Genomic DNA, 21,084 nt, shown 5'->3' with positions numbered 1-21,084 from the left:
AATACTGATAAATTGTTTATTTAATACTGTATAATCAAATAAGCTTGGAACTTATTTTATTTTTTGGATGCAATATTTGGTATGGGATTTTTATGCTTGTTTGTCAATTATGTCAGAATCCATCCTCCATAAATATATCAATTATGAACAAGATAAATAGACTTTTTTCCTCCATATCGTTTCTTTTATTAAGCTTTGAAAAAAAAATCCTTCTCTGAGTTGATTTAGCAGAGTTTTTGTTTCCTCTCGCCAAACAGAAACTCCACACCCAACCCTAACCAGGTTTGCTCTGCTCACACACTCCTGTCCGCAGAACACACACCCACGGTTTGCGCCGGATAACGCAGCCCTGCGCGCAGCGACTGATCTCTCTCTCTCTCTCTCTCGCTCTCTGCCTCTCCGCTCATTTTCCTCTCCTCTCTGAATGGATTCTTCATGCAGAGTTATCATTGTCATTAATTTAGGAGACAGGTTCGCTTCAGAGCAATCGAAGACTCATTTGCTCCGGCGGCAGGCAGCGGCTGGAGGGGAACGTTCCCACGCTGCCGGGTCGACGTGCGCAGAAAACACCGGTTCTGCTCCGGTTCTGTTTGTTCCACAGGAATGAGTCAAAACATGATCCGTCCTGAAAATGAAAGAAAACAAAATATGATACATCCACAAAAGATAGTAGAAAACTAAACCCTATGAACTCTTTATCAACGTTTTTGCCAGGGTTTCCTGGAGAAGTAACTCCTATAACGAGCTCTTTGTACTTCCACCAGGTGTTTGCTAATTGCTGCTGGCTAGTCTGAAGGAGCTGAGTGGAGGGTTGGGGGAGGGGCTCTGAATTACGGACACTGCAGCTCAGAGGAGGAGCTGCGTTTCGGAGGCGGGGCTAGGTCCACCCAGGTGTTTTGCACAGCTGGATGGTTGCCATGGAGATGTAAAAGATTTCTCAAACATGAATGAAAGAATCCAAACAACACTACAGGTAAGTTATTGATGAGGGCATAACATTATAACATGATGCAACGTTATAATAAAGTTACATTTTGGGGCTATTGTAGGTAGAAAAATGGATCAAATTTCCACCAAAAAACTACAAAATTTTAGATTAATCTCATAAATTTTCTAGAACAATCTCGGAAATTTCCACATTTCAGAAATTGAAAAGTTGAGAGAAAATTTAAATTTTGAGATTAATCTCAGACATTTTCTCAAAAAAACCCCCTGAAATTTCCAAGGTTTTTTTTTTAACAGAAATGTATTTGTCCTTGTGACAAAGTGGTTCAGTGTATGTTCACCCTTTCCTATTTTTACTATTATTAATTTTCATTTACAAAGGCCTTAATACGTCATCTTACGGAACAGATTTATTTAAAGGGGCACACCACACTTTTCTGCCAGAAAACCAAACGATTCATTTTAACCTCTTATAATCGATGAATATATGAAAACATTTATTCACTGAATCACTAAAGAAAAAGAAGCAGCGACACTAAAAAAAAAAAAATCATCGGTGCATCTGAGGTGAAATGAAAAGCTTGTGTCAGGACTTTTACAACATGTAAATATTGTCTTTTTCACTCTCTCTCTCTCTCTGTGTGTTTGTGTGTGTCTTTCTCTGACAGATATCTATTAAAAGCTGCTGCTGACGTCAAAAGTGTCCGCCATCTTTGACAAGAGTTGCACTGCTCCCCCCGCCCCAACCCCTCCACCATTGAAGAAGAAGCGAGGAGGAAGCAGAAGGACGCGCAGTGCCTTTGCAGCATCCCAGTCACAGAGAGAGAGAGAGAGAGAGGGAGAGAGAGAGAGAAATAGAAAGAGTGTGTGTGTTTCTGCACAGCTGCTGGTCGACACAGACGCTCCGCTCCGTCCCATACTGACTGCGGGCCACTGACAGCAGGCACAGGTAAGAGCTCACCTCAATCTAAACGAGGCACTTTCTTTCCGTCTTTCTTTAACACGAGAGGCTTTGACCGGATTCAAGCGGCTGACGTCATATTTTGGTTTGTTGGTTTGTTTGTTTGTTTGTTTTTTCCCTCTTCAACTTCTCCGTGTTACAAATGAAGCTAATCAGGAGGGGAAAAAATGGCGTAATTTGTTGGTTCGAAAACGGATTAGTTGATTTATGCGCTTATTGACGCGGGAAGGAACAGGAACAGTGGGGAGGCGATGCGTGACCTCCGCCTCTCCCCCTCCCCTTACACATACACACACATATACACACCCCAAGGGTGACGGATCCGAAACACGCAGCGTGTTGGCTGGGCAGGAACTCGCCGCTGCGCTAATATTGCGCACGTTGTGGATGTGGGCGTTTTTTTTCTTTCTTTCTTTTCAGCACCGCGGACAGCGCCGTAGATTTCTTGCAGGTGCGCGAGAGTTTTTTTTTTTTGTTTGTTTGTTTGTTTTTTTTGGGGGCGGATTGTGTGTCCGAATACCCCTCTCCCCCCGCCCGCCTCCGACCACCTTTTATTAATATTATTTATTTAGATGTTTTGATGAAGCTCGCTGATGTCGCAGCAAGTTGATGAAGCATGAATCAGTCTGACAGCCTCCAAAGGCACACACACACGCACGCACACACACACCGAGCTTCCTGAGGCAAACAGGAGGCGAGGTGTGTGTGTGTGTGTGTGTGTGTGTGGGTTGGGGGGGGGAGGGGGTGATACTGCGGTGGAGCCTGTCAGGGAGGGGGGAAAGGGTGGGGGGTAGGGGGGGGGCGCACGATCTTCCTATAAAAATGCGTCGCTCCCTTTTTTTATTGCCTTCAGGCCCTTTTTACGTGATCGTGGCGCGGAAAGAGCGCCAAAAAAGATCTTGATGGTGGGTGTTAAGGTGATGTGGTGGGGCGGGGGGGTTGAGGGGTTCCCTCCAGGGAGAGCCGTGGTGAAACCCGCACTATGACACCCACCCACCCACCCGCGTGATTCCTCCTCTATACTCTCCACCTTCAGGGTCCATCTGTGGACTCAAGTGGCGCAAATCGAGCGCCGATTCCCGCATCCAGCTCTCAGCCTGTTCCTCCAGGCATCAGGAGGAACATCCAGGGCTGCTTTGTGGTTGTTGCGGCAGGAAAAAGAAAAAACACGATCTCACAAATTCTGTCATCTAAAAACAAATCAAGATCATCTCCCAAACTCGAGTGACAGCCGCGTGTTCAGACGGCCGTTTCTCCGCGTTGCCATGACTGCTGCCGTGAGACATTCAGGCTCGACTGTCCTTAAATGCGATGATGCAGCAGATTGCATCTCTGGCGCAGCTGGAATTGCTTCACACGAACCACATGGCGCACACCGGCCGCATGCTCCCAGATGGACGCTGCTTCAAGTTTGACATACTTACTGAGGAAAGACGTGAATTGGTCTGAATCTTGTCCAAGAAAAAAAGAAAGAAAAAAGGCCAAACATGACCATGATCAGGATCACATTCTGCAGTAACCCCCTCCTCCCCCCACCCCCACCGTGTTGGACTGCAGAGCAGGGGAGTCACGGTAACAGTGAGGGGGGTGTGAGCTGGAGAGGCAGATCCTGCTCTCTGCGGGGGAACGGTGGTGACTCACCCGGTCATTGTTTCTCAGAGATACCCCGGTCATCGTTCACTACCCGCGTGAATCTGCAGCAGCCGTGGCTGTGGGACTGATTCGGAGCATTGCGTGTTTTGTGGTTGTTTTTTAAAAAAAATATTATTATCTGGCGCTGAGGGGAGCGGGCCTTCATATTTTCGTCATGCAGCTCTCCACGAGCCCGGTGAATAATGACGCCACCAAATATGGCGGCTGATTGTTCGGAGTGGAAGGAAAACCGAGAAGTGGGTTTTCAACATTCTGTTTACAAAAATGAAACAAAGGAGAAAATTGTGGCTTGTGTTGTAATATGAACCTCTCCTTGATGCCCCTACCTGATTTCCAGCTGTGTTCAGAAGTAATTAATAAAAATGGAGTCCGGCTGTTCGCTGTAGATCTCCGAACATTCGAGAACAAACATGGCAGGCCAAGGAACGCAGCAGACGGGTCAGGGAGGACGTTTTTGGAGAAATAAGTTCTTAGTTATGGGTGTAATGCTTATAATAAAGATTCGAGTGCATTTCCTTGAAGCAAATTATCTGCCAAGAAGCTTCGTTAAATAATGTTCAATTATTTATAGCACTGTAATTCTGGCAGCATGTCAACATATGAGTTGTTGACAAATGCTAAGTGCTATTAGCTAACTGCGTTTTTCAAGTTCGGTCCGGGGGTATTCAGTTGAGAAATGATCATGTCTGAGTTTTTATTGTTTTTAGGAGAAACAATATGCAAATATTATCTTAGGAAGGTGATGTTATCATAGTCTTCTACCATTATTCAATTCCTATTATTAATAGAACTGTTTGGTTATGACTTAGAATTTTTTTACTACCATTTGTAGTTTTAACAAATAGGCTAAATGTGATTATACTTGCTTATTGTTTCTTTATAAACTACATAAACATTTTGCTTGATAGTTTACAAAGGTTTCTGTGAATTGACCAAGCACTTATGTTTTCCACTTTACAGTATTTCTTTCTGTTGTGATTTCATATAGGTTTTATGTCAATTTTTACGGCGTTTGATTAAAATGGCCCAATTACCTGTTGAGCTGTTCATAATGTTGTGCAGAGACCCATCATTTGATCCAGGTGTGCTGAACCAGAGAAAGAGCTAAAACATCCAGGGAACCGGCCCTGGACTGACTTTGGACTAATTTAGGGAGACTGAATGCAAAAACAAGCCACGCATTTCACGTTTGAACTCTACGTATCTTTTCCCTTCCACTTTGTGTTTGTAACATAAGAAAATGCGTAAAAAAGGTAACATATAGGGTGATTTGATCATAGTCTATTTATGTTATAGAACCGTGAATAAAATACTCTGCATTCAGGGTATTTTATCATATATTGATCCACATAAAAAAAAAAACTCCAACCCAGATCCATCCTCTCAGAATGGGTTCAGCTTCTGCGTACAGGCTCCTGCAGGAGATGATAAATGAGCGTACCTGTCTGCGCTCCCAGCAATAAGCGACTGCTATTTTCTGCTAAAGCGCCTTTTTTAGGTCCACTCAGGCAAAAGATGTGGACCACCAGCTTTCGTCAGCTGGTTCCAGTCGCCTCAGACCTCAGTTTAACCGCTGGTTGTATTGTTTACCTTCCCTTTCTTTGAATGCAGCCAATAGAGCCATGACCACCATGTGCAGGAATTGGATGTTTTAACTTTGTCGTCTTCTCTTTCACTCAAAGCCCGTTAAACGTGGATTTTGAGTAAAGGTGGATGAGATTCAGATATTGAGTCTGAGTGGTGATGGGCAATATGGACCTGACCTTTAGATAAATTGATAACATTGAGTAAAAATAGCACATTTTGTGATTTTAAGGTATCGACAGTTTGATTTAAACGTAAATGACTTTTATTCAAAACAGAAGAGCCACAATTATACATAATGTTGCTGAAACATACAGCAGATTGATCAGTACACTTACAAGATTAAAAATGTAAAAAAATGTAAACCAATTTCATGTCAGGAACACTTGCTAAATTTTAAAAAGGTGTAAATGTATTTATTGAATAGGATGTACACAGACCATGCTAAGGCTTAAAATTTTATGGTATTTTATCCGGTGATAATAACTGTGATATCAGTTTTCCACAAATATTTGGTGAAAACTTAACTTTACTAGTCAATGGGCATTGTTTGAAGAAAGCATCGTTTGAAAAATACTTTGAACATCAAAAGTAACGATCCAAATTTCATGTCAGGTTTTTGGGCTTCCAAGCTTTCCCACTTAGGGTTTATTAATATTCCAGAATGACTCATTGTTATCTTAATTGGATTTTATAAGAGATGGGCAATGCCCTGCGATAGACTGGCGACCTGTCCAGGGTGACCCCACCTCTCGCCCGAAACGTTAGCTGGAGATAGACACCAGACCTCCTGACTCCACTAGGGATAAGGGTGTTAGAGAATGGATGGATGGCTGGCAGAGATGGGCAATAGAGTGATACCCATCTCTAATTTTGGACATAAGTGAGAAACTACCAACAGGAAGATGTTTCAGAAACCAAACTGGAAGCGTTCCATAAATTATAGAGTTCAGTCACAGTCTCTGACCTGAAAATCCAATATGGCTTCTCAGCTTATGAAAGCATAGAGAGATGTAGTAATAAGCTGTGTTTTACCCCTGATTGCTACTAATTGTACACATGTTTCCACAGTGTCTAACCACATTGAATGCAGTGGTATTCAATGGGTTGTTGATACGTCGGAGCCAAGTCTCAGGCTAGCTTACGATCCTGCTGGTTTTCTGACCTGAATTTGGATCACAGTAAAGTTTAATACCACACAAATCACAAAATGATTTGTTTTTCAGCCTTTACTCAACAACTTCCCTTTGTTTGCTTTTCTGACACCAGGCAAACATTCTTATATGACAAATGAGACACGGCTGATGTTTGTGTGTTTTTGTTGCTCAGGGTAGTTTGCTGCAATTGTCTCCATATTTTTTCTGAAATCTACAACAAAAAGGATCATTTTTGAGTAATTGGAATAGGGTCAAGTAGCCTGAGGACAACAGTTACCAGCCATTTCAGCAAAGCTAAAAATGCTAGCATTGCTTAGCGTCGTCACGCTAGTTGATGCCAGTCACTGAGTTGCTAGAAAGATTCCTAGATTCTTTTCAGTTGGTATGTTGGTCGCCGATTTACTGGGTTACAGATTGTTTAACAGAAGATAATGGGGGATAACAGGTGTGTGTTGTTTTGTTGTTGTCTTTTTCTTCTTCTTAGCTTAGTTAAGACAGCTAGGCTAACATTGTTCAATGTGTTTGTTCACAAAGTAGTTGCTTCCTTACTGCTTTATCGGGTATCACAATGTAACACAGCAGCAACATGTACTCTAAATGTTATATTCACAGATTGTATGTGTGCCGTAGCATTCTGAGCTAAGCTAAACACTAACGCTTTGTGCTTCACATTCTTCAGGTTTGACTTTAAAAGAGCTAATTTTCCTGAAAAATATTGAGTTCTTAAGACAAAAGACAAAAGCAGAGCTCCAGTTTTGCAGTCTGAGGTTGTTTTGAGGGACCTGGAAGAAGAGCGGTGGGTTTTTCTGCAGGTGGGAGCTGCCAAAGTTGAGCTTTTTTCCTGTCCAGTCAGCTCCTGTGGGACTGTCCTGCTTGTTCCGAGAAACGCTCTGCGTGTACAGTAAACAAAAACACAGAAACAAAATGGCCCCTGCCCAGACGCAGGCCTTCGAGCAGCAGCGGCGCAGTGGAGCTCCTTTCATATGTATCCATGAAGAACATTATTAATTCTAGCTTAATATTTGACACCTCCACCATAGCAAAGCCGTTCCAGTCTGGAAATAAGTAATTCAATACTGATTGTCCAATATCCACTGAGTGGAAATGGTCTAAATTCAGCCCTAATCATTGTTACCATCTCAATGAAGAACCATAGCAGCTGCAGGAAGTTAATGTTGTCTTAAAATTCCCATTTCTTGTCTCTGAAATCCACTTTAGTGTCTGTGATGCAGATCTATTTTGATGGTCCGGTGCTGCCATCTTACCGCCATCTGTCCCTGCTTCTGCTCATATAATATACTTTTGAGTGCTGTAAAAGACTCTAAGAAGAAATTAAAAGGAAAGCAAAAGAATAAAAAGCTAAAGTAAACATACCTTAGTGATTTGAGGAGAGAAAACGGCGTAAACATCCTGTAAACAGGCAGTCGTTGCTCATTTCTGCGTGCGTACGCAGGAAGCGACATAAACAGCTCGAGTTGCTCATGGATCTGTGGATCCATGAGTATCGGCCACGCCTCGGACCTTGTTGTTGTAAGTTGAAACCAGCGTCCAAGCCTTCCGCTTTCACTCTGAAATCATATCCAGGCGTTGTATGTTTGGGTCGGTGAAGCGAGAACAGTCAGCACATTTCCTGTTTGTTGTACCTTTCCCCACAAAACGCCGCAGCGCGCGGTCTGTTCGCTGTTTGCTAAAGGATGATGTCGTGACGTGTTCAAGCAGTGGCGTTTCCATGACGAATGCCACCATGTCATTTATATTTATGAGACGAGACGTAATCCAATTCAGATTTGAGCACTTTAAGTGTTTTGAATTTTGAGTTATGAGTGATCCAATGCACTCTGGATTATTTAAAAAGCTGTTAGTAGTAAATTAATTTGTATAAAGTTTCACCATTAGCATCACTAGCGTTCTAAGGTGCTTAACTTGTCTACAACACAGAGGCACCTTTTCATGTTGTTAACTGGGCATTCTCAACATGATGTAACAACAGGGAATTTGTTTTGGTTGCACAGACAGACAATTTTGTGTGAGCGCTGTCCCCTGATGGCCTGGTGCCCTGGGCAGTGAGCCTCATCATCACTGGCATGTTAAGCTGTGCTAAGCTTTCCAGAGATGGTCAGAAGATTTTGAAATTCAATTCGCCCTGCTGGTTGGTGTAGCAAACAAAACCACGTTTAAAATCTGAATAAAGTTCACATTTTGTCACATGACTTCTTAAGACTGAACATGAAGGGTTTTGAACTTTGCCTTGAGTTGAGGATTGACTCACTTGGTCCCACCTTCTGAGGCTAAATGATAAATTCCAGTTTCTCTCTGCAAGTATCTGCCTGTAATTTGTCAAATTTAAGACATTTCTTAAATGTCTTAAATTTGAACTACATTTTATTTGAGAAACTAATTTATATTCCTCTTTCTCATAACAAGCATAATAGGTATCAGCTATATTCTTTATATGTATCTTGCAATGTTATGGACAGTATAACATTGCAAGATATCTTAACATACTTGAGATGTTTTTATGCAAGTCCTGAATGACTCAACAATGTCCATCAAGTAGAATCATATAAAATCGACTTTTTTGAGCTTTATATCATGTTATATTGTTATATAATCATCAAAAACATACCTAGAATATATCCCTGATTCTTTCATTCATGTTTGAGAAATCCTTTAATCTCCATGGCAACCATTCAGCTGTGCAAACGCCTGGATGAACCTAGCTCCCCCTTTGAGGAAGAAGCTCCTCCTCAGAGCGGCAGTTTCCAAGCCTGACTCACCCCACTCAGCTCCTTCAGACTAGCCAGCAGCAATTAGCAAACACCTGGTGGAAGCTCTTTTTGCAAACTACTTCTCAGTGCTAAAAACGTTGTTAAAGGGTTAATAAAGGAGCCACGTTGTGATGACTTCCAAAGGGCGGAGATTCAGAAAGAGCAGGAGTTTCTTAAACAGACATGAGGCCCAATTTCAGAGTCAGATTTATTTTAAGTCATATTTAAGATATTTATTAGCATTTTTAGAATAACTGAAGATATCAAAAGGCACTATGTGCCTAGAAAACACATCCTGCCCCTTTCAGGGTTTTTAACTGTTGTCCACATTTGATAGAAAGAAACCTGCAAATTCTTTCGGTGAAGTCCAGATTGGGACTGCAGTGTTATATCCTGCGTCATAGATCCCAAGGCCATACAAAGCTGTGACTAGTAGAGCAGCTAAATATGTTCAGCTGGATTAGAGGATAACATCTTGACGGAACGCTGCAGCATCTCAGAAAAACACGAGGAACGCCGTGCGCCGCTGCCGCTCCGATCGTTTCCTGCCCCGGGTTTCCATCACCTCCACAGAAAATAAAACCCACATCTGCTGCTTTTATACGCTCAGAAAGTAGAAGTGGCTCTCCGTTCAGGCTGCGGTGGGTTTGTGCAGAAGATCCTTGGGTGATTACCGGTTATTTGTTTAACTGCAGTAACCTGCAGCACAGGAACCATCTCTGCTCCTTTTTTTATTTTTCCCTTTAGCTGTACAGCATACAGCCGTGAGCGCCCCCTTCCTGTCGTACCCGGCTCGTCAACCGTCGTCTCCCCCGGGCCCTCTGTCCGCTGAAGTGTCATCGGCAGCGGCCACATGGTTATGAATGTGACTGTGTGGGCTCCAGACCGAAGAGGCAACCGAATACAAATAAATGTCTTTGACAGGATGTGCTCAGAACGCTTTGTTCTTATTTTAGTCCTTTTTTTTTTTAAACACAGCATATTTCTTTGTACTTTCTGTCATTTTTTAATTTGCCTTTGATTCTAAAAATAAAGACCCCCAATCTGCGCCACGGCTTTTCTTCTTTTACTGCCTTGTTTCCTCTGCGCGTACGGACAGGAATAGACGCCGGTTAGTTCTGAGTCAAAAGCCTCGTCCACACCCTCAGGCTGTCGGATCTGAAACAAAACGAAGCTGAAACATTACAGGCAATAAAAACAATCCTGTTTTCTGTTCTTGCTCGATGACTGCAGACTCCGACGACATTTTGGGGATTTTACGTACCACCCAGATATCAGGCGTTGGTGGTTGAACCTTTAGCTTCAGTAGATCGTTGATAGCTCAGAGTATCCTGTAATGTCTGCTGTAGTCCAATTCTCCATCATAAACCGCTGCTGGCAAGGATACAACATTCCCTGTAGAATTTGCATTGGTGTTGTATAACATGCCTGGTAGCGCGTTGTGACGCAGATTCCTTCTGAAGGCCCCTGTTTCTCCACACAGACATCTTCATCTACCCAGTGGTTATAGTTTTCTGAATGATCTGAGAAACCCATAATAACAGATTTTACAGATGTTATAAATCATCCTCGGAGTGACGGTTTTGTAATGTGATTGATAAAGCTGGTGTTGGAGAACCAAACAGGTGTGGTGGATCAACTCAGAACATTCTGTTTTACCTAAAGGTAAAATCTTAACTTGCTTTTACTTGCTTATTTACTCCGCAACAAACGAAACATTTAACGACCGGTAGTGAGTCTTTTGAGCCACTTTCCTTTACAGAATTGTATTAATTCCTACATATTGAAGAGGTTTTTTTTATTATGAAGGACCTGTTTAACATCATCCACCAGCATCTCCCTAGAGTCAGTCTAGATTTTAACTAGGCCACTCTACTAGATGTGTGTGATACCGCACATCCCATTCCAAGTAGACATTTTTTTGTGGTCGAGTTTGGGCATGGTACTCTCCTATAGACTTTCCGTTTTTTTTCTTCTTGAATGCGGTGCTTCTCCTACGTAATAAATATCATTTTAAATGAAATAAGTAGCTATGACAGTGTGTGCAGAGCATTACGAGCAAGAAAAGTTATGAAAAACAGAGAACGGCTCTCACTGAAACTCGAGTAACTGTCGTTCAGAGTAAAGAGCCAGAATCACATCCTTCACGTCGTTGTCAAGTCGCTCTTGAAGTTGGTAGACTGGCAACTCCAGAAAAGGTTCACCATTGTTCTGTGTTCTCCATTTGTGGGTAATGTGGGTCTCTAGAGTCTTAAAGCCTTAGAAATGACTTTGTAAATCTTTCCAGGTTGCTTGACATCAAATACTTCATTTCCTATCTGTTCTTCAGTTCCTTTAGTTTGGTACAAAATGTGGATTTTTTTCTTATCTTGCCTTCTTCTTATTGTCAGACAGGATCTACTTTAGTGATTTTTTTTCTTTCTACAGGTCTGACAATCAGTCCTGGTTGTCATTGGGGAAATTTGACTGAGTCGTGATTTCAAATTTCTCTATTTGCTCAGATAATTTGTATTTGTTTGCCGATCTGAAACATAAAATAAAAAACGGAAGAGGGCAGAAACATTTTCACTGCCCTCTTCTGTGAAAAAGGCAGTGAAGAGGGCAGTGAAAAAGTTTCTGCCCTCTTCCGTTTTTTATTTTATGTTTCAGATCGGCAAACAAATACAAATTATCTGAGCAAATAGAGAAATTTGCTCAGACGTCAAAGAACCGTCAAAGAACCAAACACACACGTCCCTGTGGCACTACAGCCACAGCATCACTGCAGTCTGAGGCTTTGTAACTCGCACAGACTCAGTCTGTAGTAGCTTTAAGTGCTACTACATGCTAATGTTTGACATTTTTGTTTGACTTATGTTTGAGTTCTTTATTACAGCATTACAGATAAAGTTAGTGACTTTTAAAACATTTAAAGTTGATGCCAGAGGTTTCGGCAACCCTGAAATCCAACATGGCTGCATCACAAAGCAACAGTAGTAACAGTTGGAGTGATAAACTCTTCATTAAATCATCTAAGGATGCAGTAGTTGGTAACCTTGTCTGTAAACAGGTTGCTGCAGCGGTTGAATGAATAATATGCAGATGAATGCATTGTAATCATTTTGCGTTGCTAACAGTTAGCTCCCTCAGTGAGCAAAAGGCAAACTTGTTTTCATATCTGTGACTGCAGCAGAGTTACGCTAGGTATGAGGTCATGACCTGTTTCTGATTTCTAGTGACCGACTTCTCAAACACTATGAAGAACAACAAAGTGGAATTGATGCAAGTCACTGAGTACAAAACTAAACTGACCCTCCATTTCTAGAAACAACAACCAGCTCTGGTTTGTCTCTGGTGACACATTTTTGATTAATCTCCACCTGTCTCTCTTATTCGGGTTTAAAGCATTAGTCAAGTCGCAGATGGAACGCTTTGCAAGTTCCAAAACATAAAGGTTCTGTTTTCTGACAGCACAGTGAAGTCATGCATTTTGCAGTTAAATATAAGTGTGCTGTACCTTAACTGGACCCCTGCAGTCACCATTACAGTAAGACAGCTACCAGGTAGAAACTGTTACAGACCAAAGCTGACGACCAACCCAGCTATATTCCTCCGGTTTTTCTCCACTTACCCGTGTGTCTGTGCCATGTGGGCACTAATGGTGGGAACAGATGAATAAATGAGGGTTTCTGGACTTCTCTTGCTCAATAATGCACAACATTTTTAGAGCAGAGCACTGGGATGTCACTGCAGGGGCCTTCAGCTTCAGACACTTGGTCTCTCAGACTGAGGTTGCATTGCTTTGCCTTCTGGAATAGAAGTCCCACCTCACTGGGAGACTTTAATGTCCTTTCAGCTGTTAGCAACCTCCACATAGATGTTAGAGGTAACAAGTTCAGAAGCCCTCTAGTTCATTCTGCCAAGAAATTCTCTGGCCAGAATAGTTTTATTGTCCGACCAGTGAGTTCTGATTCTCCTTCCAGTAGACGGGGCGATCAGACTCCCTCAACTGACTGCTTTCCATTCTAATGAGGAGAAAGCCATCCAAATGGAGAGATTAATTTCAGGTGTCTGTATACAGGTTTTTGTGTAAATTATAAGGAGTCCAGGTGTTTTCTCACCTGATCGTCCAGTAGACTCACTTTGATTGGGAACCACATTGCAATATTTGTTCCATTTTCAGCTTGTGTGGTTTGTTTTCACACTGCAGTGTCTCAAACTAACCTCAACGCTTGAAATCCCTGTTCACCTCCACACCTGTGGTGGCGCTGCACCAAGAACCACTGAAGGAAATTGCATAAAAACCTCTGAAGAAGACACTGAATGCAACTTCCTTCTTGATGAGATGTAAACACAAATGGAGTGGCGTCAGAGCTTAGTGGTTGTAGGATTTCTCTTTTATTGGTAAAAGCCATTTCTCCCACTAATGGTAGTTTTGGTTTGTTTTGGGTTGTATTTACCCACAATGCCCTTTGCTATTGTTCTCGTCCTGCTTTTGGAGTGGTCCGCATTGACATACGCATTCGAATCGCACCAGGTCACTTCAACCGAATCGAGGCCGAGGTTTTTAGGTGGACCAGAGTTTGCTGTTTTGGTTCGCATCAGAGTTCGATTATGTATTCACACTTCCCAAAACGAGCCTGGCTTTTTAGGCAAATGAACCAGAGCGGGATTAAAGCAAAATAAACACTTCTGGTGGGATTGCACACTTGTGCATTTTTGACTCGGTTTGTTCTTCGCCACCACAAGCTAAAGTGTGTTTTAAAGTGTTAGTGTCAAAGATTTGTTTAGCAGTGGAGACAGAAAGATCCCGCCTTTAGCCACCCTTCATGTCACAGTGCAACTCATTTAACTTGTCTGGTTTCCTGAAACAGACCTGGCTCTTTAGGTAGAATCCAAAAATGTGTATGTTGGTTAAGATCAGAGCCACACTAGGAGCCAAATGCTAACCTACATTATCCAATCTACTGTGTGTTTGGGGATCATTGTGCTCTCGGAACACCTTGTTCAATCATCCAGTTGTTGATTTAATGTGAAGTTGATGAATTTAGACATAGAGGTGCAATTTCCCCTAAAATTTTCACTTTGACCTCTAAAGACATTTCTTCAGTCTTTCGCTCCTTCAACCAGATAGAAACATCTGGCACTTTATAATTTTTATTTTTATTTTTAAAAACTTCACTTGATGTACTTCAATTGAATGTTTTTGTCGCACTGACCTTGTTGAATTGGTGTCATGAGCCGTACCAAGTAACGGGGTTACCTTGGTAACTCCAACAAACATCTGGTACTGCAGTGGCAATTTCACCAGGAGTTTATGAAGGAGTTATGCTTCTCACTATTTGTAGGAAATTTTCTGTATTTCACTTTCATAATTACATGTGTCATTCAAAAGGTAGCAGACAAACATGCAGAGCTAAATAAAACATTAAAATGTGAAAGCAATACTGGATGTCAAACAACACGAACCAACTGACTCATCGGACAGAGAACCATTGTGTGTCTTTGCCAAGCGACAACAAGGCTCTGCAGTAAAACCGAGGCAAACACAATGAATTATCTTACGAAGCAAAACCTGAAGCTTTTTGCAGTTAAATGCATCATGTAATACATCATGAATTGTTTTGGTTGTTGAGATGGAGAATCTGGGAAATGCCCGGTGATTCAGTGTGAGATTAAACGCTCCACGCTTTAATTCTGTCCAATTAAATGCTGAAAAAAAACAACTGTCAGAGATTTAAGAGGAGAGTAAACATGGTGATGACTGCAGAGATGAGGCAGAGCTGTTTGTCATCTAGGATTTCATTAAGCAAAACGGATGAAATAAAACAGAAAATGAAATGAAGCAGAGTTTATTTCAGTCATTTAAATTGGAACATGATCATTTCAATGATTCTTTCTTGCGCTTTCTGAAAACGCAAAATCCTCTTCCTTAGAAAATTGCAGTACTTCATAAAATGATTAATAACGGGAATGATTTTTCATAGCAGAAATGCTGGTGCTGTGTTATGGTCTATATACCATTTTCAATTTCGGTCACATCAAGATCATGAATTTTCTTGTTGTGTCAGGATGTGTTGACAAAACCGATTAATTAATAGCTTCGTCTGCAATTATTGAGTACTTCCTAAAATTAAATAATGTTGAATATCTTGTCGCGTTGATCAGTCCCTGAAAGATTTCGCTATTGTTTAAGTCAGAATCACTGAATCTGTGGCTAATTTAGAAATATTTGCAAGAAATTTTGCAGTATTTGCACTTCTGTGTAGCAGAAGTAGGAAATGCTGCCACCTAATGTTTTTGACCATTTGTGTGGAAAAGTTACAATAAACTTATAGAACGGATTAGCGTGAAAAGGTGCAGAGTTCTGTTGATTTTGCGTGAAATACTGGAGGGACTGACTTATGTAATTTGTATCATACATGCATACAGAAAAAAGATGCTTTGATTTGACTGATAAAAAGATATTTAAGCACCCTGCTGTTATCTTGAAGTTTTTATTCTTGAAACCTAGAGGGCCGCATAAGAAGCTGCGGTGGACCAGATTTGGCCCCCGGGTCTCGGGTTTGACACAGGTGACCCACACAGTCATGAAGAAGACGGCTGACATGACATTATCTAAGAACCTGTCTGTTCACAGAGCGCTGTAGCCAGTGATATTATCTGGGAAGTTGAGTGGAAGGAGAAAATCTCACAAGCATTAGCAATAACAGCAATGTGGAGGTCTACAGAGCAGCACCCATTCAAGTGTTTAGTTGAGATTGATGAATTATCGCTCATATTTAGTCACTTCTGAACCAGAGGCGACATCAGTTCAGATCAAAGATAATTTAACATTTGTTTTAGGACAGAGTCCATGTTGTTTGAAGTCTGGTGTGAAGTTTCAACTTGAGCAATGTTTTAAGTTGCCATGTCATGTATTTGTTTTGGTCCGCTGTGGTTTATCAAGTTTCATTTTTCCTGCTGCTCAAAAGCTTTATGGTGATTCTGGTTTCATTTTCCAGCAGGACTCACAAATGTGAGCTAAACCTCATGTTTGTAACTTGCAGCAGGAGTCTCCACTGCGTACATGGTTTTTATGGCACGTCAACATATCGTACTTTCAGTAGGGTCACTTTTTTTTAATTCTTAAAGGGGTTGAATTTTGTAAATGTAAAATTTTTCAGGTTATAATGTTATTCTCTCATCAAAAACATACCTGAAATGTTGCTTTGATTCTTTTATGCATATTTGAAGAATCCTTGCATCTCCATGACAACCATTCAGGGTGCCTAAATGGTTGCCCTCACAAAGCTCCGCCTTAGAGCTGCAGTCCCCACCCCTTCTCGATTGGGCCCCTTCAGACTAGCAGCAGCTGCAATTCACGAACACCTGGTGGAATTAAAAATCTGCTGAGCTCATCATACCAACTGCTTTTCAGTCCAACAGTTGCAAACAGCATCATGGAGAAGTAATGTTGTGAAAACGTGCTGAAGGTGGACTGTCGGATAGAGTAGGAGCTTCTTAAAGAGACAGAGGGCTGATTTCAAAGTGTCAGATTTCGAAGTTAAATTTCTTTTAAGTGATGTTTGATATTTTCAGTATTTTTATATCAGCTGAATGTAACATAATGCTACAGTGCTATAAAACAGAACTACATTCCTGGAAAATTCATTATACCGCCCTTTTAACCGTCGGCTGTAATGAAAATTTTCTAAGAAACTGAAACTGAATTATCAAACTTACTATGAAAAAATGCTTTAAAAATGTCAGACTTCATAAGTTACAATATAGTAAACATTTTTTAATTGAATTGCTGAAACAAATGACGTTGTCAGATGTATTCTAATGCAATGAGATGAACTCTGTTTTCTAGGCAGCAGCAATAAAAGTTCAATGACCTGTAGCGACCTGTAGCTACAGCACCTTTTTTAAGCCATAAATGAAATCAGCAAACCTCACTCTGTCCCCCGACCTCGGAACAAAATGGAGGCACTAAAGCGAGAGAGTACGCGCCTGTTTGCACGCGCACACAACAGCAGCGGCGCACGGTTGGATTTGTGTATTCAGAGCACCAATCAACAGTCTGTATTCATGATTTTAATTACCGGCAGTGTGAGTCCTTCTTTTTTCCATTCCCTGTTGCTTCGCTGTCATCCTGTTCGCGTCAGGTGAAGAGGTCACACTGCTTACCGTTAGCCGCCATAAACGTCAGCGGGAGTGTAACAGCCAATGACAGGGTTATAAAAAGTCAGGAGCAAAGGACTCACGGGTCTGTGGCGACTCAGAGCCGGCAGACACGGTGCATTGGCTGGGTTGTAAATAAATAAAAAATGTGGGTTTGTGAATGGAACAAATGGAGGTTGGGCCACAAATATGTCAGATTATTGCTGGGAAGAAAAAAACAGTCTCATGAAAACATTGTCACAAAGTGTCTCACTACGTATCTGTATGTGCGTGTCTGTGAAGACGGAGGCTGCAGTATTCTCTCTGTAGATTGAGAAGATGGCAGAACTGGATTTAAATAAAAACATTCATGATTAGCATTATATTCAGGTGCTCCAATCATTTCCTTTCCCACAAGTGTATATAAAAGCAAGCAGCTTGGCAGTAAGCCTGTTCTGACAAAAATGTGAAGTAGTTGGTTTTCCTTAGGAACTTAGTAGAACTCCAGTGTGGTTTCATAACAGGGATAGAATGAATTTGAGCAATAAATCAAATCAATACATTTCTTACTAAAAATTCCACAGCGAATTGTTGTTAGTGCCACTGCAAAGTGGATGTGATGGTAGGCCATGGTTGGCAAATTTGTTTGGCTGGTTGGTTGGCTGGCTGGCTGGTTGGTTGTTGGTTGGTTGGTTGGTTGACTGGTTGGTTGGTTGGTTGGCTAGTTGGTTGGTTGGTTGGTTGGCTGGTTGTTGGCTGGCTGGCTTGTTGGTTGGCTGGCTGGTTGGTTGGTTGGTTGGTTGGCTAGTTGGTTGGTTGGTTGGCTGGATGGCTGGTTGGCTGGTTGGTTGGCTGGCTGGTTGGCTGGTTGGCTAGTTGGTTGGCTGGCTGGCTGGTTGGTTGGTTGGCTGGTTGTTGGCTGGCTGGTTGGTTGGTTGGCTGGTTGTTGGCTGGCTGGTTGGTTGGCTGGTTGGTTGGCTGGTTGTTGGCTGGTTGGTTGGTTGGCTGGCTGGTTGGCTGGTTGGTTGGCTGGCTGGCTGGTTGGCTGGTTGTTGGTTGGTTGGTTGGCTGGCTGGCTGGCTGGTTGGCTGGCTGGCTGGCTGGTTGGTTGGTTGGATGGTTGTTGGCTGGCTGGTTGGTTGGCTGGTTGGCTGGTTGGCTGGTTGGTTGGTTGGTTGGTTGGTTGGCTGGTTGGTTGGCTGGTTGGTTGGCTGGCTGGCTGGTTGGTTGGCTGGCTGGCTGGTTGGCTGGTTGGTTGGCTGGTTGTTGGCTGGCTGGTTGGCTGGATGGCTGGTTGGTTGGCTGGCTGGTTGGTTGGTTGGTTGGCTGGATGGCTGGTTGTTGGCTGGCTGGCTGGTTGTTGGCTGGCTGGTTGGCTGGATGGCTGGTTGGTTGGCTGGCTGGTTGGTTGGTTGGTTGGCTGGTTGTTGGCTGGTTGGCTGGATGGCTGGTTGGTTGGCTGGCTGGTTGGTTGGTTGGCTGGTTGTTGGCTGGCTGGTTGGTTGGTTGGTTGGTTGGCTAGCTGGCTGGTTGGTTGGTTGGCTGGTTGTTGGCTGGCTGGTTGGTTGGTTGGTTGGCTGGCTGGTTGGTTGGCTGGTTGGCTGGTTTGGTTGGTTGGTTGGTTGGTTGGCTGGTTGGTTGCGGCTTGTTTTCAGGCCTTTCGACCTGCCCCATAGTTCCAGTGAAATCAGTCCTTTATGCTAATTTTCCAGGTTAACATCGACCCTTAACAAACAGCTGGCACTGCAATGGAATGGTTTAGATCATTCATGTGTTACAATGGTCTAGTCAAAGTCTAGACCTAAATCTATTCTGTGAAAAGACTCTGGTGTTCACAGATGATCTCCATCCAATCTGGCTGAGGCAAATAGTCAGTTGATTCCCCAAAAGACTTCAAGCAAAATGTGAATTTATAAAGTAAAACACAACTTTTAAATGTGTTGATCTATCAAAATTACAATGAAGTTATTAAAGGTATGTTGGCAGTAAAACACCAAAAATGTTAGAGGTTAGGACATTTCTGCCAGTTCTAATTCTTAAGCCATCGTTGTATCTCAAAACAAAATGAGGATTCTCTCTCAGTGAACTGCCAGTAGCTGCATTTAAAAATAAAATGTAACTCAGACAGCCTCACCAGAATCTAAATCAGATGGTGGGCTCAGGACAAATGTCTGTCCTCTGTAGTGGAGGTATTTCCTGGATGATAGCGCAGCCTTCCTAACGACTCACAGGTCAACAGTTTGATCTGGAGAGCGACATCTCTCCAGATTGACAGAAACAGTGTTGGCTTCACGGTGGTTCTGGTTTAGGAGGTATTGCGACAGCCAGTGATTTACCAGGTGACAACATGCTGCTTTTGTTCACCGTTCTCTCTGTATTTCATGAGAAAGCCTGACGCTGGCCGTGTGGAGGGCAGCCACGATGCAAAGCGCTCAGCTTTTGATTGGGGATGTAAAGTAAAAGGTCGCTGCAGCCTGTGAAAATTTAATTGCCTCTACTTGAGTTATGCAACGACACGGGTAGCCGATGACGCTCCATCTTCCTTCAGTATTTTTGATCCAGGCATGAAGCTCTGCACTGCGCTGACCACTCCGGGGTTTACGTAACCAGCGTAGCTAAATGCTGAAACGAGGCAAGGAGCCGGAGAGAGTGTGTGTGTGCGTGTGTTTTGGGGGGAGGGAACATGGCAAGAAGTGGAGCGGGGAAGAACTGGAATGGGCATGTTGCGTAAACACAATGGTTTCCAGCTCAACGTGCAAAAGCTTCATTTAAATAAACCGTCTCCTGAATGAATGCAGAGGCCTAATCATTATGATGCAGCTGTGGATTCAGTGTAGCGTCTGTCCACATGCATGGAGGCAGATGGGCTCCTTTCACTACACCAGCTAGAGTCACATTGAATTCTACACATACGTATTAAAATGCCAGATTTTAGTGGACAGAAATATTCTGTACCATTAATCCTCATTTAATCTGCCATATAGCCTGTATTATACAAACTACAAACAAACAAATCTGTTAAAGGAAGAGATTAGAGGGGAAGTACTATGTAAAATGTACTCTTTTGAGCTTGAAATCTTGTAAGTGTTGCTTTGATTCTTTCTTGCATGCTTGAGAGATCCTTAAGACCCCCATGGCAACCATTCAGCTGTGCAAAACGTCTGGGTGGACCTAGCTCCGCCTTTGAGGACGAAGGTCCTCCTCTGAGCTGCAGTTTCCGAGCTCCCCCCCATGCCCCCCTGCAATTCCCCCACTCAGATCCTTCAGACTAGCCAGCAGCAATTAGCAAACACCTGGTGGAACTGCACTGCTGAGCTCATCATGCGATCTACTTCTCAGTGAAACCTGGTAAAAACGTTGTTGGAGGTTTAAAAGAGGAGCCATGTTGTGATAACTTCCAGAAAGAAAGCTCCAGAAAGAGTAGGAGCTTCTTAAAGAGACAGAGACTTAATTTTAAGGCATTAAATTATGAAGTCAAATTTTGTTTGAGTTATATTTAATATATAGGATTTTTGCAACAACTGAACTAGTAGCATAATTACTTGATTGTGCTGTAAAATGGTACCATGTGCATGGAAAATACATAATACTGCCCCTTTAAAAGAAAAAGATTTTAAGGAGCTGCAATAACACAGTTGGATAAACTCACATAGTTAAACTAATACTTTGTTGAAGCAGCTTTCAATTCAGTTCCACCAATCAACCTTCACGGGAGCCCAAGACAAGTATGGCTTGACCATCATCATCTAACGATGTGGACAAGAAATGTCACAAGATGTAACCAAAAACCTCTTCAACAAAGTATTAATTTAAGAGCGTACACACTTCTGTATCCAGCATTTGTGTGTTTTTTATTCCCTCAAACCGATTTGTTTTGGGGGGGTTTCGGCTG

The 21,084-nt window shown here is 42.4% G+C and overlaps 1 protein-coding gene across 1 annotated transcript in view; it reads left to right on the top strand.

Moving 5' to 3' along the window:
- Positions 1 to 1,702: 1,702 nt before the first annotated feature.
- Positions 1,703 to 21,084, top strand: part of snap25a (synaptosome associated protein 25a) — a 40,453-nt gene continuing 21,071 nt past the window's right edge. The window contains exon 1 of the mRNA XM_044106769.1: positions 1,703 to 1,894. The gene's annotated coding sequence lies outside the window, so the exon portion shown is untranslated. The remainder of the gene's footprint in view (positions 1,895 to 21,084) is intronic.

Source organism: Gambusia affinis, linkage group LG22, assembly GCF_019740435.1.
Source record: "Gambusia affinis linkage group LG22, SWU_Gaff_1.0, whole genome shotgun sequence".
NCBI classification, from domain to species: domain Eukaryota; kingdom Metazoa; phylum Chordata; class Actinopteri; order Cyprinodontiformes; family Poeciliidae; genus Gambusia; species Gambusia affinis.
The sequence above is the reverse complement of the archived record's forward strand: the minus strand, read 5'-3'. Positions and strand labels throughout refer to the sequence as shown.